The following is a 22509-nucleotide window of genomic DNA, read 5'->3' as shown; positions in this document are numbered from 1 at the left end:
AGCTTTACAGTGCTACTTTCTCCTTTTTTCTTTTACATTGTCCTCTTCTAGGTCTGTTTTTAATTGCTTTTCTCCGATATTCCCAATAATTTCTGGTTCTAAGAAGAGAATGTACCTTGAGCTGCAGGGTTTGCCATTCTCTATTTTGTGAAGTATATTTTTCCACCTAATTTCTTTTATTTTTTCTTTTCTTTCTTTTTTTGAGATGGATTCTCGCCCTGTTGCCAGGCTGGAGTGTAGTGGTGTCATCTTGGCTCACTGCAACCTCCGCCTCCAGGGTTCAAGCAATTTTCCTGCCTCAGCCTCCCGAGTAGCTGGGACTACAGGCGCGTGCCACCACACCCAGCTAATTTTTGTATTTTAGTAGAGATGGGGTTTCACCATGTTGGCCGGGATGGTCTTGATCTCTTGACCTTGTGATCTGCCTGCCTCGGCCTCCCGAAGTGCTGTGATTACAGGTGTGAGCCACCGCGCCCAGCCTATTTTGTATTTCTTTTGAAATAGGGTCTTGCTCTGTCGCCCAGGCTGGAGTGTAGTGGTGTGATCAGGACTCACTACAGCCCCAACCTCCTGGACTCAGGTGATCCTCCCACCTCAGCCTCCCAAGTAGCTGGGACTACAGGTGTGCACTGCCATGTCCAGCTAGTTTTTGTATTTTTAGTAGAGATGGGGTTTCGCCCTGTTGTCCGTGCTGGTCTTGAACTCCTGAGCACAAGCAATCCACCGGCCTTGGCTTCCCAAAGTGATGGGATTACAGGCATGACCCACTGTGCCCAGCCTTTAATTTGTTTTATATTCTTTATATAATTGTCCCTTTATCTGTGGTTTTGCTTTCTGCTGTTTTAGTTACTGACTTGTGGTCTGAAAATATTAAATGGAAAATTCCAGAAATAAAGATTTCGTGTTTCAAATTGTACCCATTTTGAGTAGTGTGATGAAATCTTGTGCTGTCCAGCACTGTCCTCCTCTGTCCCTTTGGGGACATGAATCATCCTTTTGTCCAGTATATCTATGCTGTAGACACTACCTGTCACTTAGTAGCCATTTTAGTTATTAGATTAAAAAACAGTCTGTATAGGGTGTCTGGTACTATCCCAGATTTCAGGCAGCTACTGGGGGTCTTGGAACGTATCCCCCATGGATAAGGGGGGACTACTGCATATGTATTGGCTCTCACATAATTTAAAAAGTTGAATTGTTACTTTCAGTGTATATAAATTCATACTTTATTGCTGCATTAGTTTTTCCAATAGTATAAATTGGTTCTTTTGATAAGAATATAATTAGTTAAGGCTCAACTTTTGGTCTTTTCATACAATAAGCTGCCTTATGTATAATTAATTGTGAATGTTACCTATATATTGTTGATATGCTCATTGTCAAATCTAAAATCTGAGTTCCTTGGCAGATATGTAGACTTGTGATAGGCATTTGGCATTTTATGTTTTGGGCAGTGTAACTTTAAATCTACATAAACTTCTCTGCCTTTTGCCTCTGCTGTGTTCATAGATTCCAGGAGGGCTTCGTGTATGGACCTCAAGCGTTGGAGGTAGCAGACTTTTCAGCAGAAGGTAAAGCAGAGTATTGCCTTCTGGTGTCATTGTGTGTGTGTGCTGGGGTGGGTATGTGACAGGTGAGAGCTTTTCACAAGTGTAATCACTAAGTAATTTATAATGATGCATTAAATGATTCACTTTCATAAAATTTAAAACCAAGATAATACGCGTACAGTTGTATTCAGTATTACTAAAATTCATTAAAAAAAGTAAGATTTAGATAGAACTAAAGACTCTAAATTTCACTTGTTTGCCATTAAGAAATAGTAGGAGTGAGTAGGAAAACAGCATTAGTATAATGTATGCTATATACCATGTAATTTTCTCAGACCTAGCTTTACTCTGATTTCTTTGTGGGAACTTGTCCAAGTCATAATTCATATGCTGCTCCTTTTACTGAAAAATTGCTTCACAATAGAGGGGCAGCCTAATCCATGACTCATGACTGGAAGATAGGCATTCATGCTATAGGTCCCATTTGCCAGAAATGTTAGTTTCCAATATGCTAGTTACCTGTCTCTTGATAACTTGTTTTTTTTTTTTTTTTTGAGACAGAGTCTCGCTCTGTTGCCAGGCTGGAGTGCAGTGGTGCGATCTTGGCTCACTGCAACCTCCACCTCCTGGGTTCAAGTGATTCTCCTGCCTCAGCCTCCCAAGTAGCTGGAACTACAGACACGCACCATCACGCCCAGCTAATTTTTGTATTTTTATTAGAGTTGGGGTTTCACCATGTTGGCCAGGATGGTCTTGATCTCTTGACCTCGTGATCTGCCTATAGTTAGTTCTCATCCCACACACTTGTAAAATATGTTTTTATAGAGACCTTTTTTTTTTTTTTTTTAAGAGACGGGGTTTCCCCATGTTGCCCAGGCTGGCCTTGAGCCCCTGGGCTCAAGCAATCTGCCCGCCTTAGCCTCCCAAAGTGCTAAGATTATAGGCATTGGCCACCACGCCCTGCTATGGAGACCTTCTTAATGAGTCTCTTTTTTTTGGGGGGAGGGGGGGGACAGGGACTCACTATTTCCCAGCCTTGAGTGCAGTGGTGCCATCACAACTCATTGTGGCTTTGACCTCCCAGGCCTAAGCAATCCTCCCACTTCAGCCTCCCAAGTGGCTGGGACCACAGGCTCACGCCACCACACCTGACTACTTTTTAAGTTATTTGTAGAGACAGGGTCTTGCTTTATTGCCCAGGCTGGTCTGGAACTTGTGGCCTCAAACAACCCTCCTGCCTTGGCAGTTTTGTTTTTTTTTTTAGAAAGAGATCTATAGCAGCTAACAATGTACTCTTAGACATAAAGTTAGTAATGTGACTAGTTTTTAGATAGATTCTGAATGGGAATCAGAGGAATGGTTTTCTTAGGGGCTTCTGGAAATTATAGTTGTTTAGATACCAAGTAAGTGTGATATGGTTTGGCTCTGTGTCCCCACCCATATCTCCTCATCTTGAATTGTACTCCCATAATTCCCACATGTTGTGGGAGGGACTCGGTGGGAGATAATTTGAATTAAGGGGGCGGTTTCCCCCCTACTGCTCTCATGGTAGTGAATAAGTCTCATGAGATCTGATGGTTTTATCAGGGGTTTCCGTTTTTGGATCCTTCTCATTTTCTCTTGCTGCCGCCACGTAAGAAGTGCCTTTTGCCTCCCGCTGTAATACTGAGGCCTCCCCAGCCGTGTGGAACTGTAAGTCCAATTAAACCTCTTTTTCTTCCCAATCTCAGGTATGTCTTTATTAACAGCGTGAAAACAGACTGATATAGTAAGTTGGTACCAGTAGAGTGGGGCGCGGCTTAAAAGATACCTGAAAATGTGGAAGTGACTTTGGCAGAGGTTGGAACAGTTTGAAGGGCTCAGAAGAAGATAGGAAAATGTGGCGAAGTTTGGAACTTCCTAGAGACTTGTTGAGTGGCTTTGCCCAAAATGCTGATAGTGATAAGGACAAGGTCCAGGCTGAGGTGTTCTCAAATGGAGATGAGGAACTTGTTGGGAACTGGAGCAAAGGTGACTCTTGTTATGTTTTAGCAAAGAGACTGGTGGCATTTTGACCCTGCTCTAGAGATTTGTGGAACTTTGAACTTGAGAAAGATGATTTAGGGTATCTGGCGGAAGAAATTTCTAAGCAGCAAAGCATTCGAGAGGTGACTTGGATGTTGTTAAAGGCATTCAGTTTTACAAGGGAAGCAGAGCATAAGAGGTTGGAAAATTTGCAGCCTGACAATGTTATGGAAAAGAAAAACCCAGAAAATGGGAGCCAGCTGTAAAAATTTGCATAAGTAACGAGGAGCAGAATGTTAATTCCCAAGACAATGGGGAAAATGTCTCCAGAGCATGTCAGAGATCTTCAAGGCAGCCTCTCCCATCATAGGCCTGGAGGCCTAGGAGAAAATGGTTTTGTGGGCTGGGCTAGGGGTCCCTGTGCTGTATGAAGTCTAGGGACTTGGTGCCCTGCATCCCAGTCACTCCAGCTGTGACTAAAAGTGGCCAAAGTGCAGTTCAGGCTGTTGCTTCAGAGGTTGGAAGCCCCAAGCCTTGGCAGGTTCCATGTGGTGTTGAGCCTGTGGGTGCACAGAAGACAAGAACTGAGGTTTGGGAACCTCCGTCTAGATTTCAGAAGATGTATGGAAATGCTGGATGCCGAGGCAAAAGTTTGCTGCAGGGGCGAGGCCCTCATGGAGAGCCTCTGTTAGGGCAGTGCAGAAGGGAAATGTGGGGTTGGAGCCCCTACACAGAGCCCCTAGTGGGGCACAGGCTAGTGGAGCTGTGAGAAGACCTCCAGACCCCAGAATGGTAGATCCACTGACAGCTTGCACCATGCACCTGGAAAAGCTGCAGACACTCAACACCAGCCCGTGAAAGTAGCCAGGAGGGGGGCTATACCCTGCAAAGCCACAGGGTTGGAGCTGCCCAAGACCATGGGAACCCACTTCTCACATCAGTGTGACCTGGATGTGAGACCTCGAGTCAAAGGAGATCATTTTGGAGCTTTAAAATTTGACTGCTCTGCTGGATTTCGGATTTGCATGGGCCTGTAACCCCTTTGTTTTGGCCAGTTCCTCCCTTTGGAATGCCTGTATTTACCCAATTCCTGTACCCCATTGTATCTAGGAAGTGACTAGCTTGCTTTTGATTTTACAGGCTCATAGGTGGAAGGGACTTACCTTGTCTTGGATGAGACTTTGGACTGTGGACTTTTGGGTTAATGCTGAAATGAGTTAAGACTTTGAGGGACTCTTGGGAAGGCATGATTGGTTTTGAAATGTGAGGACATGAGATTTGGAGGGGTCAGGAGTGGAATGATATGGTTTGGCTCTGTGTCCCCACCCAAATCTCATCTTGAATTCTACAACCATAATTCCCACATGTTGTGGGATGGAGCCAGTGGGAGACAATTTGAATCATGGGAGCAGTTTCCCCCATACTATTCTTGTGGTAGTGAATAAGTCTCATGAGATCTGACGGTTTTATCAGGGGTTTCTGCTTTTGCATCCTTCTCATTTTCTCTTGCTACCGCCATGTAAGAAGTGCCTTTTGCCTCCTGCTATGATTCTGAGGCCTCCCCAGCCATGTGGAACTGTAAGTCCAATTAAACCTCTTTTTCTTCCCAATCTTGGGTATGTCTTTATCAGCAGCACGAAAACGGACTAATACAAAGTAGCTGCATATTATATCATATATTTAGGATATACACCTTATGTGAAGTTGGATAGTATGTATTTATGAAATCTCTACTGTGTGCCCAACACAGGAGCACACCATTTTACAATGAACCAAATTTCACTATTCTTTCACTTCCTCCTATTCAGAAAGCTGTTTTTCTTAACTAGAAGAGATAGGTGAATTTCAGGCTGTTTATTGGGGTAAGCTACAATTTTACTTCCCAAACCTTTTTGCCTTTATTTTACTTTTTTCAGTAGCTATTTTGAGGATATTTTCTCTTTACCAATAATAGGTTGGAAGCAATTTAAAGCCTTTCATACATTTGCAGGCTAGTTGGCCATTTTCATCACTGTTGAATTATGCATTTTTATATTTGTTTAGCTAATCTGAGTGTGGTGTATTTTGCTACCAGTTGAGAATCTCAATAGAGTATCTGTATCAAGACATAGGAAGACTCCTCACCCAGCTCCCAACTCCAACTCAGTTTCTATGAGAAAGATGAGATTAAATGGATGGTTATGAAAATATTAAAAAAATTAATTGACTATTTTCTTGAGCAGTTTTAGGTTTACAGAAAACCTGGAGTAGAAAGTAGAGTTCCCATATACCACCCCCTGCTCCCCAGTTTTCCCTGTTATTATTATTATTATTTTTTGAGATGGAATCTCACTCTCTCACCCAGGCTAGAGTGCAGTGGTGCCATCTCAGCTCACTGCAACCTCCAGCTCCCAGGTTCAAGCGATTCTCCTGCCTCAGCCTCCCTAGTAGCTGGGATTACAGGCATGTGCCACTATGCCCGGCTAATTTTTGTGTTTTTAGTAGAGACAGGGTTTCACCATGGTGGCCAGGCTGGTCTCGAACTCCGGACCTCAGATGATCCACCTGCCTCGGCCTCCCAAAGTGCTGAGATTACAGGTGTGAGCCACGGTGTCTGGCCAATTTTCCCTATTATTAACATCTTGCTTTACTGAGACACATTTGCTAAATTGATAATTCAGTATCGTTGCATTATTGTTAACTAAAGTTCATAGTTTACATTAGGGTTTTTTTTTTTTTTTTTTTGAGACGGAGTCTCTCTGTCACCCAGTCTGGAATGCAGTGGTACAATCTTGGCTTACTGCAACCTCTGCCTCCAGGGTTCAAGCAATTCTCCTGCCTCAGCCTCCCGAGTAGCTGAGACTACAGGCACGTGCCACCATGCCAGGCTAATTTTTCTGTATTTTTAGTAGAGATGGGGTTTCGTCATGTTGGCCAGGCTGGTCTCAAACTCCTGACCTCAGGTGATCCACCTGCCTTGGACCCCCAAAGTGCTAGGATTACAGGCTTGAGCCACCATGCCTGGCCTTCATTTGGGTTTGCTCTCTACACATTAGGTATATTCTATGGGTTTTGATAAATGTGTAATGATATGTATTTAACCATTACAGTATCATACAGAGTAGCTCACTGCCCTAAACATCACCTGTGCTACACCTTTTCATCCCTGGTTCCCTCCCTGCAAGCCCCTGACAACCACTGATCTTTTTCTGTCTCTACAGTTTTGCCTTTTCCAAAATGTCATAGAGTTGAGTATGTAGCTTTTTCAGGTTGGCTTCTTGCACTTTGTAATATGCATTTGAGAATCCTCCATGTCTTGTCATGGCTTGATAGCTCATTTCTTTTTAGTGCAGAATAATGTTCTATTTCTGGACATATCAAGTTTATCCATTCACCTACTGAAGGATATCTTGGTTGCTTCCAGCTTTTGGCAATTATGAGTAAAGCTGCTATAAACATTTGTATGCAGGTTTTTCTTTAGACATGTTTTCATCTTCTTTGGGTAAATACCAAGGAGTGCAATTGCTGGATCACATGGCATGAGCATGTTTAGTTTTGTAAGAAACTGCCAAACTGTCTTCCAAAGTGGCTGTACTACTTTGCATTCCCACCAGCAATGAACGAGCATTCCTATTGCTCCACATCCTTGTCAGCATTTGATGTTGTCAGTGTTTTGGATTTTAGCCATGCTAATGGGTGTGCAGTGGTGTGTTTTAATTTGCAACCTCTAATGACATGAGAGTTGAGCATCTTTTCATGTGTCCTATTTCCCATCTGCATTTCTTCTTTGGTGAGGTGTCTGTTCAGATCTTTTGCTTATTTTTTAATTGAGTTGTTTGTTTTCTTTTTCTTTTTGTTTTCTTTTCAGAGCTCCTCTCAAGAAAGGAGGGCTGTCTGTTTTCTTATTGTTGAGTTTTAAGAGTTCTTTGTTTATTTCTGATACCACTTCTTTATCAGATATTTGTTTTGCAATTATTTTCTCCCAGTCAATGGCTTGTATTTTTGCCTTCTTGAAAATATCTTTCACAAAGCAAAAGTTTTAGTTTTACTCAAGTCTAACTTCCCAAATTTAAAAAATATTTTTAATTGATATATAATGATTTTACGTATTTATGGGGTTACATGTGATACTCCAGCACATGTATACAATGTGTAATGATCAAATCAGGATAATTAGCATATTCATCACCTCAAACATTTATCATTTATTTGTGTTGGGAACATTCAAAATTCTCTCTTCTTGGCTGGGTGCTGTGGCTCACACCAGTAATCCCAGCACTTTGGGAGGCTGAGGAGCACGGATCACCTGAGGTCAGGAGTTCGAGACCAGCCTGGCCAACATGGTGAAGCCCTATCTCTACTAAAAATACAAAAAATTAGCCAGGCATGGTGACGTATGCCTGTAGTCCCAGTTACTTGGGAGGCTGAAGCGAGAGAATTGCTTGAACCTGGGAGGTGGAGGTTTTTGGCCAGGCTGGTCTCGAACTCCTGACCTCAGGTCATCTGCCCACCTCAGCCTCCCAAAGTGCTGGGTTTACAGGCTTGAGCCACTGCGCCTGGCCAATTATTATTAACTATAGTCACTCTTCTGTGCTATGGAACACCAGAACTTATTCCTCCTATCTGTGATTTTGTACCTGTTAACCAACCTCTCCTTTTCTCCCCATCCCCTGGCCCTTCCCAGCTTCTGATAACCACTGTTCTACTTGGTACTTCCATGAGGTTAACTTTTTTTTTTCCTATTTATTTATTTATTTATTTATTTTTGAAGCAGAGTCTCACTCTGTCGCCCAGGCTGGAGTGCAGTGGCACAATCTTGGCTCACTGCAACCTCCACCTTCTGGTTCAAATGATTCTCTTGTCTCAGCCTCCCGAGTAACTGGAACTAGAGACACGCACCACAATGCCCAGCTTATTTTGGAATTTTTAATAGAGACAAGGTTTCACCATGTTGGCCAGGCTGATCTCGAACTCCTGACCTTGGTGATCTGCCCACCTCGGCCTCCCAAAGTGCTGTGATTACAGGCGTGAGCCACCATGCCCAGCCTTATTTGTTTATTTTCTTAGAGACAGGGTCTCACTATATTGCCCAGGCTGGTCTGGAACTCCTGGGCTCAAGCAGTCTTCCTGCCTCAGCCTCCCAAAGTGCTGCGATTACAGGCATGAGCCATTGCACTAGGTAGGATCAACTTTTTGTACTCCTACACATAAGTGAAAACGTGGTATTTGTCTTTCTATACATTGCATATTTTACTTAAAATAATGCCCTGCAGGGTCAGTGATGCTGCAAATGACAGGATTTCTTTTTTCTTTCTTTTTTTTTGAGACAGAGTCTCGCTCTGTTGCCCAGGGTGGAGTCCAGTGGTGTGATCTGGGCTCACTGGAACCTCTGCCTCCCGGTTTCAAAGGATTCTCCTGCCTCAGCCTCCTGAGTAGCTTGGATTACAGGGGCCTGCCACCACACCCAGATAATTTCTTTTGTATTTTTAGTAGAGATGGGGTTTCACCACATTGGCCAGGGTGGTCCTGCACCCCTGATGTCAAGTGATCCGTCTGCCTTGGCCTCCCAAAGTGCTGGGATTACAGGTGTGAGCCACCATGCCTGGCCTGCAAATGACAGGATTTCAGTCATTTGTAGCTGAATAATTTTCCATTATATATTTGCCACATTTTCTTTATCCATTCATCTCTTGAAGGATGTTTAGGTTGATTCCTTATCTTCAGTATTGTGAATAGTGCTGCAATAAACATAGGAGTGCAGCTATCTCTTTGACATACTGATTCTCCTTCCTTTGGATATATACCAAGTAGTGGGATTGCTGGATCATATGGTATTTCTATTTTTAGTTTTTTGAGGAATGTTCATACTGTTTTCCATAATGGCTGTATTAATTTACATTCTCACCAACAGTATATAAGAGTTCCCCTTTCTCTGCCTCCTTGCCAACATTTGTTATTTTCTCTTTTTGATAATAGCCATTTTAAACTGGTGTGAGATGATATATATCATTGGGGTTTTGCATTTCTCTGATAATGAGTGATGTTGAACATTTTTCATATACCTGTTCGTCATTTGTATATCTTTCCTTGAGAAATGTCTATTCAGATCATTTACCTATTTTTTAATTGGATTTGGGTGTTAAATTGTTCAATTCTCCCCATGTTATATTTATATATATAATATTTCCTTCCCCTCCCCTCCTTGTCTTTTTTTTTTTTTGAGATGGAGTCTTGCTGTATCACCAGGCTGGAGTGCAGAGGTGTGATCTCGACTCACTGCAGCCTCCGCCTCTTGGGTTCTCAAGCGATTCTCCTGCCTCAGCCTCCCAAGTAGCTGGGACTACAGGCACGTGCCACCACACCCAGCTAAGTTTTTGTCTTTTTAGTAGAGACGGGGTTTCACCATGTTGTTGGGCAGGATGGTCTCAATCTCCTGACCTCGTGATCCACCCGCCTCGGCCTCCCAAAGTGCTGGAATTACAGGCGTGAGCCACCGCGTCTGACCTGTTCTCTTCTTTTTGTTGATATGGATTCTCACTCTGTCACCCAGGCTGGAGTGCAGTGGTGTGATCATAGCTAATTGCAGCCTCAACCTTCAGGGCTCAAGTGATCCTTCTTCCTAAAATGTCAAAAATTTTTAATTTTTTGTAGAGACATGGTCCTGCTATGTTGCCTAGGCTGGTCTCAAACTCCTGGATTCAAGCAATTCTCCCACTTCAGCCTTCCAAAGTGTTGAGATTATAGGCATGAGCCACCATGCCTGGCTCTTCTTATTTTCTTTAAAGTGCCTTTCACAGAGCCTAAGTTTTTCATTTTAGTCAAGTCCCACTTCCCAAATTAAAAAAAAAAAAAGAATTGTGTTTTAGTACTGTAAACCCAAGGTCATCTAGGTTTTCTTCTATGTTATCACCTAAAATTTTTACTTATTTATTTATTTATTTATTTATTTTTGAGATGGAGTTTTGCTCTGTTGCTCAGGCTGGTGTACAGTGGCACTATCTTGGCTCACTGCAACCTCTGACTCCTGAGTTCAAGCAATTCTCCTCCCTCAGCCTCCTGAGTAGCTGGGATTACAGGTGCCCGCCACCACACCCAGCAAATTTTTGTATTTTTAGTAGAGATGAGGTTTTGCCATGTTGGCCAGAGTGGTCTTGAACTTCCGACCTCAGGTGATCCACCTGCCTCGGCCTCCCAAAGTACTGGGATTGGAGGCGTGAGCCACCGTGTCCGGCCTTCTCTAAAAATTTTATAGTTTTCCATTTTATATTAAGTCAGCAGTCCATTTTGAGTTAATTTTTGTGCAGGGTGTAAGGTCTGTGTCTAGATTCTTTTTTTTAGCATATGCACGTCCAGTTGTCCAGTGCTAGAACTAGCACTGTATGTTGAAACAACTTCTTTCTCCATTGCTGTTCCTTGTTCCTTTGTCAACGAACATGTGAGTATATTTGTGTGAGTCTATTTCTGAGCTCTCTATTCTGTTCCATTGATCTATTTGTCTTTTCTGTCACCAATATCACACTGTCTTGATTACTGTGGCTTTATAATAAGTCTTGAAGTTGGGTAGTATCAGTCTTCCAACTTTGTTCTTCTCCTTCAATATTGCATTGGTTATTCTGGGTCTTTTGTCTTTCCCCATGAGCTTTAGAATCAGTTTGTCAATGTCCACAAAACAATTGGCTGGGATTTTGTTTGGGATTATGTTGTATCTATAGATTAAGTTAGAAAGAATTGAGCTCTTGACAATATTGAGTCTTCTTAGACTTATATGTGGAATATCTCTCCACTTATTTAGATCTTTTTTGATTTCTTTTATCACAGTTTTGTAGTTTAAGTTTTCCTTATATATATTTTATGCTTTTGTTAGATTTATACCTAATATTTCTTTTTTGGGTTGCTAATGTGAATGGTATTGTATTTGTAATTTCCAACTGCAATTTTTTATTGCTGGTATATAATAAAACAATTGACTTTTTATATTAATCTTGTACCCTGCAATCTTGCTATAATTGTTTATTAGTTCCAGGAGTTTTTTTTTTGTTGATTCTTTGGGATTTTCTTCATAGACAATTATGTCATCTGTGAACAAAGTTTTATTTTTTCCTTTCCAATCTGTATACCTCTTATTTCCTTTTCTTGTCTTATATTAGCTAAGACTTGCAGTCTATGTTGATTAAGAGTGGTGAGAGCAGGCTGGGCGTGGCGGCTCATGCCAGTAATCCCAGCACTTTGGGAGTCCGAGGCGGGCGGATCACCTGAGGTTGGGAGTTTGAGACCAGCCTGATCAACATGGAGAAACCCCTTCTGTACTAAAAATACAAAATTAGCAGGGTGTGGTGGCTTATGCCTGTAATCCCAGCTACTCGGGAGGCTGAGGCAGGAGAATCGCTTGAACCCGGGAGGCGGAGGCTGCAGTGAGTCGAGATCGCACCACTGCACTCCAGCCAGGTGATAGAGCAAGACTCCATCTCAAAAAAAAAAAAAAATAATAAGAGTGGTGAGAGCAGACATCTTTGCTTTGTTCCTGATTTTAGGGGGAACGTATTTAGTTTCTCTCCATGAATTATAATAATCTCAATAGATTATTCTATTTGGTAGTATAAAAATTGTCAAGTACTGCTTATATCAGATCATAGGAGCACTCCATTCTCCTCCCCTCCATTCCTTCACTTTGCCTTAACTTTTATGAGAAAGATGGGATTACATGGATGGTCATAAAAGTATTTTAAATTATGGGATTTAGGCAGTTTTAATATATAATACCTTCTATTTTCTTTAGTTTCTCTATTCTGAACTTCTGGAGGGCAAAGACTATACCTCAGTATATTGTTGCAAGCCTTGTAGTGCCCAGTATGTACTACAATGCCCTGTTGAATGTAAAACCTAATTCTAGACTCTTATTGTAAACCTCTATCTTATTTGAAAAGGCAGATAGCCAGTGAAGTCAGTCATCTAATCGGTTAATCAATTCATCAAATATTTGATTGTTAGCTCCAAGGTATTACATTGGCTACAAAGATACACATGATAATGATACTTCCTCTCTGGAAACTTATTCATATAGGAATAATTTCAAGTGCTGTGTTCCATTTTTACTGGTATGTATTTGTCAAAAACTCATATTCCTGTATCTCTTCCCAAGTATTCTAATTGAAATGTCTATGTGTGAACTTCTTCCATAGTCCCTAAAAGGTTTACAATTTTGTTGGAGGAACTGATATTAATGAACCTGTAATAGGTGCTGGACACTGTGCTAGGTGCTTTACGTATTCTGCCTTATCTCATTTATCTTCAAAGCTGTTGAATAAGGTAAATATTCTTAATTTACAGGTGCAAAAACTGATAATATGAAGGTATAAGTAACCCATTCGCTGTGTGACTTAGTGGGATAGGTATATGAGGTATATAAGTCCATAGCCCAAGTTCTTTATGTCACACACTATGGAAAAGTTACCATACAAAGTGGTATATGATGAATGCTACTTGTATAGTGCATACACATGCTTGGTGAATGCAGAGAAGAGAGTTTTGACCTCAGGCTAGGGTGTTCACAAAATTTCTGGAAAGCTTAATCTTGTCTGATAGGAGGAATAGGAGGAAAGAGAGATCAGGGAGATCAATCAGTGAGAAGAAGATGGAGGGCCAAAAACAGTGAATATTTTGTGATTGACAGTATACACATTTCTACTGTGGCAATAAAATACACTGGAACAAATTTTGTCTTTTATTTTCAATGAGGATCCTTCTTCTCCATTTTTCTCTTAAACAAAATAATTTTTCCCTAATTTGCTTGTGGGGTATTGGGTATGAGAAAGTAGATCACAGAACCTTTGCATAACTCCAGAGTTATCAGTCCCCAAATTCATCTTTTTCCATTGGATTAGCACAGTCAGGGCAGCAGTAATTGAGGGAGCAAAAGCCTGGGGGGAAAATGGAAGATCAAAGGAATCCTAAGAAAAGGATTTTCCTAGTGTCAAGTGTATTTTATTTATCCCTTCTCCATATCTCAGTTGGTTAAGTACCTCACAAATACCCATAAATATGTGAAAAGCTGTGGAGTTACAGAGGCTTGTAGGAGGCATCATTGCTTTCAATGAACTTAGTATTTAGTTGGAAAGACAAAAGTAAAGTGAAATAATTGGTAAACCACTGAGCATCCTTAAATGAAATTTAAATGAAAAACATCCTTAAATGATGTTTTTCAGGATTCTTTTCTCCTAGTCTCATGACTTCAATTTCTAAATACTTTCACATCTCTATCTCTAGTCCACGTCTCCTGTCTAAACTATACGTGTGTCCAGATGCCTTTTGGACATCTTGGTTTGGGCAATACCACAGTCTTCTCAACTTCAGCTTATTTAAAACTTGCCCAATCTGCTCTTCTTAACTCAGTGAATGGTATCACCATCACCCATTGCCCGAGCTAGACACTGGGAATCAAGTTCTTGCAGTTCTTTCTCTTGTTTCTTCACCACATGTTCTGTTGACACTGTTTCCTAATTACCTGTAAGATCCATCCACTTCTTTTTATTGCCTCTGCTACTATCCTAATTTAGACTATAGCCACCTCTCATTTAAATTATTTGCAAAGGCCTCTTAACCAGTTGCCTGTGCTATCTTCACACCTTCAGACTACAAAAATCACAGATTGTGTGCTGGGCAGGGTAGCATGTACCTGTGGTCCCTGCTACTCTGGAGGCTGAGGCAGGAGGATGACTTGAGCCAAGGCATTCGAGACCAGCCTGGGCAACAAAATGAGACCCCCTCGTATCAAAAAACAAACGAAAACACCAACCCAGATTGCTTAAAATCCTTACCTGTGTTCCTACTTGTTCTGCTTCATCTGGCCCTTCTTGCTTCTCCAGCTTTAACTTGCTTTCCCCTACTTGAAACCAGCCTTACTGAACTTCAGATGTATCGTGCTGTCTTGCCTGTGAGACTGGACAGGCATATTCCCCGTCTGAGAAGGGAAATAATCACTATAGCGATTAAAGCACAGACTCTTTAGCCAGACTACTTAAGTTTGAATTCTGGATTGCCACTTAATGAGCTTTGTGATATAGAGCGAGTTACTTAGTCTGCCTGCTTTCAGTTTCCTCATCTGTATAATGGGGATGGTTAATAGTACCTGATTCATAGCATGTTGTAGGGATTGTAAGAGTTTTGTATGCTTTGAGACAAGGTCTCGCCCTGTCGCCCAGGCTGGAGTACAATGATGTGATCATAGCTCACTGCAGCCTTGACCTCTCAGTTCAAGCTGTTCTCCCACCTCAGCCTCCCGAGTCACTGGGACTACAGGCATGTGCCACCATGTCCAACTCATTTTTGTATTTTTTTGTAGCGACAGGGTCTCATTGTGTTGCCCAGGCTAGTCTTGAACTCTTGGGCTCAAGTAATCCTCCCGCCTCAGCCTCTCAAAGTTTTGAATTAACAGGCATGAGCCACTGTGCCCAGCCTAAAAGAGTTAATATAGTTGAGGCTTTTTTTTTTTTTTTTTTTTTTGAGACAAAGCCTTGCTCTGTGGCCCAGGCTGGAATGCAGTGGCACAATCTTGGCTCTCTGCAAACTCCACCTCTCAAGTTCAAGTGATTCTTGTGCCTCAGCCTCCTGAGTAGCTGGGACTATAAGGCACGTGCCACCATGCCTGGCTAATTTTTGTAGTTTTAGTAGAGATGGAGTTTCACTATGTTGGCCAGGCTAGTCTCGAATTTCTGGCCTCAAGTGATCTGCCTGCCTCGGCCTCCCAAAGTGCTGGGATTACAAGTGTGATGCACCGCGCCTGGCCTAGTTGAGGCTTTTAGTCGGTCCCTGCCATATAGTAAGTACCATACAAGTGTAGCTATTATTATAAATCTTATTGTAAATGTGTTGTATTGGATAGTATTACTTTTTGTTTTAATGTTGATTTAATGGTAAATGGAAAAATGCTGTTGCCCTCCATAAGTTCCCAGTTGATTGGCTCATTATTGTTGGTATTTATTCTGCTTTGGCAGTAGCTTTCTTTTCCTAACTTCTTGTTTTTCAGCTTTTTAGTGACTAGAATTTGGTCTTGGGTTGGCATTTCTATGAAATGGATCATTTAACGAGGTCAGGTTAACCTGAGCTTTCATACAGACGAATTCAGGTCAATTTATATGGAAACTTTTAAAAGAAAATGATTATTATACAAGTAGTTAATATTCATTATAGAAAAATAAAAAAGTATAGATAAGCATAAAGAAGGAAATAAAATTATCTCCAGTGTTAATATTTTATTTTACTTATTTATTTATTTTTTATAGCTGGGTTTTGCTATAATGCCCAGGTTGGCCTTGAACTGCTGGGCTAGAGTGCAATGGTGCAATCATAGCTCACTGCAACTTCGAACTCCCAGGATCAAGCTATCCTACTGCTGCAGCCTCCTGAGTAGCTGGGACTGCAGGCATGAGCTACTATGCCTGGCTAATTTATATATATATATATATATATATATATATATATATATATATATATTTTTTTTTTTTTTTTTTTTTTTAAGACGGAGTCTCACTCTGTTGCCCAGGCTGGAGTGCCGTGGTGCCATCTCGGCTCACTGCATGCTCCACCTCCTGGGTTCACGCCATCCTCCTGCCTCAGCCTCATGAGTAGCTGGGACTACAGGCACCCGCCACCATGCCTGGCTAATTTTTTTTTTTGTATTTTTAGTAGAGATGGGGTTTCACCGTGTTAGCCAGAATGGTCTCGATCTCCTGACCTCGTGATCCGCCTGCCTTGGCCTCCCGAAGTGCTGGGATTATAGGCGTGAGCCACCATGCCCGGCCAAAATATTTTTTTAGTTTTTGTAGAGACAGGGTCTTGCTACGTTGACCAGGCTGGTCTCAAACTCCTGGGCTCAAGTGATCCTCCTGCCATGGCCTCCCTAAGTGCTAGGATTACAGGCATGGGCCATTATACCTGGCCCATCATTTTTTTTTTTTGAGTATTTATTTTTCATTGATATTTATATTTGAGATGATTTCATGAAGACTTAAATCTTAAAATGCACCTAAGGGGAGCAGATTTTTGATTCAGTACTGTCTGATCTGATGATCTAGCTCTATCTGATCTGACAGGGTGGGATTTAAGAATGGCAAAATATTTATATTTTTCTCCTTCCCTCCAGAAGGAGGTACTTGCTTTTAGGTGAATTTCTAGATATAATTACCTTTACAATAAAAATACTGATGTTTGATCATCACTGTCATTTTATTTTTCAGAATATATATATTTTTATCTTTGGAGTATAGTTAAAAGACAGTTTTCTAGATTTTCTTATTACTGTGAAAATATTTTTTAAAATGACCAAGACTAATGAACAAGTTTATTTTGGTAACATGTTTAGTTCCTACTGTTTGCAAAGTACTTAGTTAGCTCCTAGAGAATATACAGAAATGAGCAAGATAGTCTCCTTCCTCATTTGGGGATGGGGTAAGGGAGATGAATCAATTCTAACTAATTATAATAAAGTACGGTAAGGTCCTTGAGAGAGTATTGAACAAAGCGCTTGCTCTACTAGTGATGCTCTCACAAATGTCATTAACTGTTAAATTCGATGAGCTCTTTTCCATTCTCTCCTATTTGACCTTGCTTCTACATTTGACACTTTTGCCCACCTACCCTTTAGTGCTTGTTTCTTTGCTTCTGTACACCCCTTTCTTATTGTTTTTCATTGTTTTTCTCTTTAACTCCTTTTTGTTGTGGGGAGGTGGGGGACAGGGTCTTGCTCTGTAGGTCAGGCTGGAGTGTGGTAGCGCAAACATGACTCACTGCAGCCTCAACCTCTTGGGCTCAAGCGGTCCCCAACCTCAACATCCTGAGTAGCTGGGACCACAGGTGAGCACCACCATGCACAGCCAATTTTTAAATTTTTTTTAGAGATGGGGTCTTGCCACGTTGCCCAGGCTGGTCTCAAAACTCCTGGCCTCAAGCAATTCTCCCACCTTGGCCTCCTAAAGTGCTGGGATTACAGATGTGAGCCACCATACTTGGCCTTCTCTTTAACTCTTTAACTGCTGCTTATTAGTTATTTCTCTCTTCAATTTTGTTATTAAGAAAAGTTTTGTAAAAGCAGAAAAGTTTACTTTAGAACAGTGAACACCTACATTCAGCTGCCTTGAATGCCTAGATTCAATTGTTATTATCTTTCTATAAGTGCTTTATCTCTATGTACATATATGAATGGTTTTTAATGTACTTGAACAACCTGAAATTAATTTGCTGTTGTCATTACATGTCACACACAAATAGCTGAACCTATATCTCTTAAGAATAAGAACATTTGCGTGCATTGCCATACCATTATCCTATATTTGACAGTTAATAAAAATTAAAAAATAAAATTAACCATATCATAATAATATTATGTAAATTCTGGTTCATAATTAAATTTCCCCAGGTGTCCCACAAGTAAACTTTTATAGCTATTTTTATTTGAACCACAATTTAGTCAAGTATTTCATGCATAGTATTGTATTGTTATATGCTTTGAGTCTCTTTTCATCTAGGTTATCCTTTTTTATGGCTCTCCTTTTCTAAGGGGAGGGGAGTCAACCCAATTTTCTTAGCGTATCCCACATCCAGATTTGCTACTATCGGGGAATTTTAATAGTTTCCCTTTCTTCAGCCTTTTGTAGGATGGTGTTTACTGAAGAAGGGTGCCTGTGGCATGGGTGCTGTGAATGGGTTATGGGTCCTGTTAATTAATCCTCTAAATTCTTTGGCAACCAGTGGGGTTTAGGGCAGTGGAAGCCCATGGGTCCTTTTCTCTCTGCCTGTGTGTGGTTTTGTCTGTTTCTACCCTGGTGTCCAGAGTAGAAATAATAGCATTATGTGAGTGCCATCATGTGAAAGAGGTTTGGTTGCACTGACCACTATCTTTAGCCCTTTGGTTCTGTGTTCTTTCCCTTTGTGATCACAGTTACTTCTGTGGTTTTAACAGTCACCTCTGTGGAGATGTTCTCTTTTCTGAACTCCAGTTCTGTTATTTTCTTTCATTCATATTCTACTGCCTCTTCAGTTGCTACTTCAAAATCAACATGTCCAAAATGAATTTATTCTCTACTTCCAAACTAGCCCATTGTCAGTATTATTTTTTCTTTTTTGTAAATGGACTTAATTTCACTGAGACAACACTTTGACTAGAAATCTCAGTTACCTTCAGCTGTTCTTTTGGCTGTCTGCCCAAGAAACATATATATACACATACACACACACACATAAATATACACATACATATATACACAAACATGTGCACACATATGCATACATATTCATTAAATATTTCTTGAATGCCTACAATGTACCTAAATATATTTGGCCACAGTAGATAATTTTTTTTTTTTTTTAAGACAGTGTCTTGCCCAGGCTGGAGTGCAGTGGCGCAATCTTGGCTCACTGCAACCTCCACTTTCCTGGCTCAAGTGATCTTCCAGCCTCAGCCTCCTGAGTAGCTGGGACCAAGGGGCGAGCCACCACACCCAGCTCATTTTTGTACCTTTTTTTTTTTTTTTTGAGACAGAGTCTCGCTCTGTCTCCCAGGCTGGAATACAATGGTGCAATCTCGGCTCATTGCAACCTCTGCCTCCCGAGTTCAAGTGATTCTCCTGCCTTAGCCTCCTGAGTAGCTGAGACTACAGACACGCACCACCATGCCCAGCTAATTTTTGTATTTTTAGTAGAGACAGGGTTTCACTATGTTGGCCAGGCTGGTCTTGAACTTCTAACCTCAGGTGATGTGCCTGCCTCAGCTTCCTAAATTGCTGTGATTGCAGGCGTGTGCCACACCCAGCTAATTTCGTATTTTTAGTAGAGACAGAGTTTCACCATGTGGCCCAGGCTGGTCTTGAACTCCTGATCTCAGTGATCTGCCTGCCTTGTTCTCCCAAAGTGTTGGGATCATAGGCATGAGCCACCGCATCTTGCCATAATAGATATATTTTTTTTTCTCTGAAATGCCTCTTGAGTCCATTCCCTCCATTCTGACTACATTTACTCTAATATTGGCCCTCATCCACCCTCCTCAAACTTCTACATTGATCCCCCTGCCTCTAGCTTTAAATCTTCTGATCTACCCTGCATACTATCTACTTACTGAGAATACCTGTTTGAACATGTTTCTTTGCTGGAAAACCTCTGATGGCTTTCAGTAGTACAGGAAAAGTGCCAAGTTTTCTGCATACCATACAAAACTATGCTGATTCTGTCTGCTTTGCTCTTTTCTTGTGTTTTTTCACCTCTTGTATTCTAGCTGTATTTGTCTTTGGCTAATTGCTTGGATATAGCATGGATCTTAATCTTTGGACTTGGTCCACACATTTCTGGTGTCTATAAGGCCCTGTCCTTTCCTCCTTTGCTCAGTGAAATCCTGCTTATCTCTCGGGACCCACTCAAATGTTCCTTTGAAAATTATTTACCTGATAGCAGTCCCTGTCTATCCCCTCCACCACAACCAAGCCCTTCTATTCACTCATTATCTGATGTTCTTTGCATGTTTTTCTGTTATAGCATTTATTAGATTGTACCCTTTGCTTGTGTGTCTCTCTGTATAAAGACTCACAAGGGGTTAGGCATGGTGGCTCGCGCCTATAATCCCAGCACTTTGGGAGGTGAGGCAGGCGGGTCACCTGAGGTCAGGCGTTCGAGACCAGCCTGGCCAACATAGCGAAACCCCATCTCTACCAAAAATACAAAAATTAGCTGAGCATGGTGGTGCATGCCTGTAGTCCCAGCTACTTAGGAGGCTGAGGCAGCAGAATAGCTTGAACCTGGGAGGCGGAGGTTGTAGTGAGTTGAGATTGTGCCACTGCACTCCAGCCTGGGCAACAAGAGCGAAACTTCATCTCAAAAAAAAAAAAAAAAAAAAAAAAAAAGATTCACAAGGGAAGGGATCAGCTCTTTCTAAAACTCCATCTCAAAAAAAAAAAATTCACAAGGGAAGGGATCAGCTCTTTCTTCCTCCTGTTCCTGGAACCTAGCACAGTGCTTGACACATATTATGTGCTTAGTAAAATATTTCTGAAATAAATGCCTCACATCGCTTATTATATTACCTTCTGTAGCAAGTAAGTCTGACTTAAGATTCATGAATTCTCAAAGTAAGATAATGTTTTCTATAAAAAATCTAGTTTAGGCCGGGCAGGGTGGCTGACGCCTGTAATCCCAGCACTTTGGGAAGCCAAGGCGGGCGCATCACGAGGTCAGGAGATCGAGACCATCCTGGCCAACATGGTGAAACCCTGTTTCTACTAAAAATGCAAAAAAATTAGCTGGGCATGGTTGCGCGTGCCTGTAATCCCAGCTACTTGGGAGGCTGAGGCACGAGAATCGCTTGAACCCAGGAGGCAGAGGTAGCATTGAGCTGAGATTGAGCCACTGCACTCCAGCCTGGTGACAGAGTGAGACTCCGTCTTGGAAAAAAAAATTTAGTTTAACTAAATATTTACTAATGATTGCAGTCTATTAATGATTAATGTTTTAAGCCTAAGCCTTAAAAGTAATGCCTGAAGTCTTAAGCATTACTGCAGATACATTTTTTAAAAATTCATTTCCCAGCAATAAGAATTTGCCATTTTTAGGCCAGGTGCAATGTCTCAGGCCTGTAATCCCAACACTTTGTGAGGTGGAGATGGGAGGATTGCTTGAGCCCAGGAGTTTGAGATCAACCTGGGCAACATAGCGAGACCCTGTCTTAAAAAATAAAAAATAAATAATTAGCTGGGTGTGATGACGTGTGCCTGTAATCCCAGCTACTTGGGAGGCTGAGGCGGGAGGATTGCTTGAGCCTGGGAGGTTGAGGCTGCAGTGAGCCATGATTACACCACTGCACTCCAACCTGGGTGACAGAGCAAGACCCTGTCTAAAAAAAAAAAAAAGAATTTGCCAATTTTAGAAACAAATTAAGCATTAAGTATTGATGATATGTAGTAATATATTTACCAATGCAACATTAAACTTGAGATTTTAGAAGTGCACTGACAGTTCAAGTAGTTGTTGACTAAAAAGTAAGAAGCTTGGGGAAATATTATCAACATATCCTAATTAATAAGATTTGAAGCATTAGTGGACCACTGGTGAAGTATATTGATGTGCAAATTCAATTCAGTGAATTGTTGTTTTTCATTAAAACTCTCCAAGATATGGTTGCATACAAATGTCAACTAAATATGAACACCTTAAAAAAAAAGAAATTATACAATTAAGTCATCAATGAAAACATTATTCTAAGCCAAGCATTGTGGTTCACCCCTCTAATCCCAGCACTTTGGGAGGCCAAGGCAGGAGGATCTCTTGAGCCTAGGAGTTTGAGACCAGCCTGGGAAACATAGTGAGACCCCATCTCTACAAAAAAAAAAAAAAAAAAAAAAAAAAATCCAGGTGAGGTGGTGCACACCTATAGCCTCAGCTACTCTGAAGCTGAGGTGAGAGGATTGCTTGAGTCTGGGAGGTCGAGGCTGTAGTGAGCCATGATTGTGCTACTGCACTCCAATCTGAGTGACAGAGACCTTGTCTAAAAAAAAAAAGAAAAAATTAGTTGTTTTGAAAGATTTTTTTGGCCAAACTAATAGGGATTTCTAAAATTTTATAATTTTAGAGCTTTTAAAATACTAAATATTTATCTGACTTGGAATTCTAAATGAAGGAAATAGTATATAATGAAGATCATTTTTAAGAGAAAGATAACTAACTAGGTGTGGTGGCTCACGCCTGTAATCCTAGCACTTTGAGAGGCCAAGGTGGGCAGATTGCTTGAGCCCAGGAATTCGAGACCAGCCTGGGCAACGTGGCACAACCCTGTCTCTACAAAAAGTACAAAAAATTAGCCTGGTGTGGTGGAGCATGCCTGTAATTCCAGCTACTTGGGAGGCTGAGGTGGGAGGATCATCTGACCCCAGAGGTCGAGGCTGCAGTGAGTTGAGGTTGTACCACTGCCTTCCAGCCTGGGTGCCAGAGTGAAGCTCTGTCT

General features: G+C 41.3%; 1 protein-coding gene across 8 annotated transcripts in view; it reads left to right on the top strand.

Moving 5' to 3' along the window:
* CDK19 (cyclin dependent kinase 19) overlaps positions 1-22509 on the top strand; it is a 206357-nt gene that overhangs the window by 40122 nt on the left and 143726 nt on the right. For 2 of the 8 annotated variants that reach the window (XM_063707194.1, XM_063707192.1), the window contains 2 exons: positions 1510-1571; positions 3138-3242. The exons of 4 other annotated variants lie outside the window; for them this stretch is intronic. The gene's annotated coding sequence lies outside the window, so the exon portion shown is untranslated. The remainder of the gene's footprint in view (positions 1-1509; positions 1572-3137; positions 3243-22509) is intronic. 2 more of the 8 variants (XM_031012406.3, XM_055391510.1) reach the window with 1 other exon arrangement.

This window comes from Gorilla gorilla, chromosome 5 (genome assembly GCF_029281585.2).
Source record: "Gorilla gorilla gorilla isolate KB3781 chromosome 5, NHGRI_mGorGor1-v2.1_pri, whole genome shotgun sequence".
NCBI lineage: Eukaryota > Metazoa > Chordata > Mammalia > Primates > Hominidae > Gorilla > Gorilla gorilla.
This window is presented reverse-complemented; position numbering and strand designations above follow the sequence as displayed.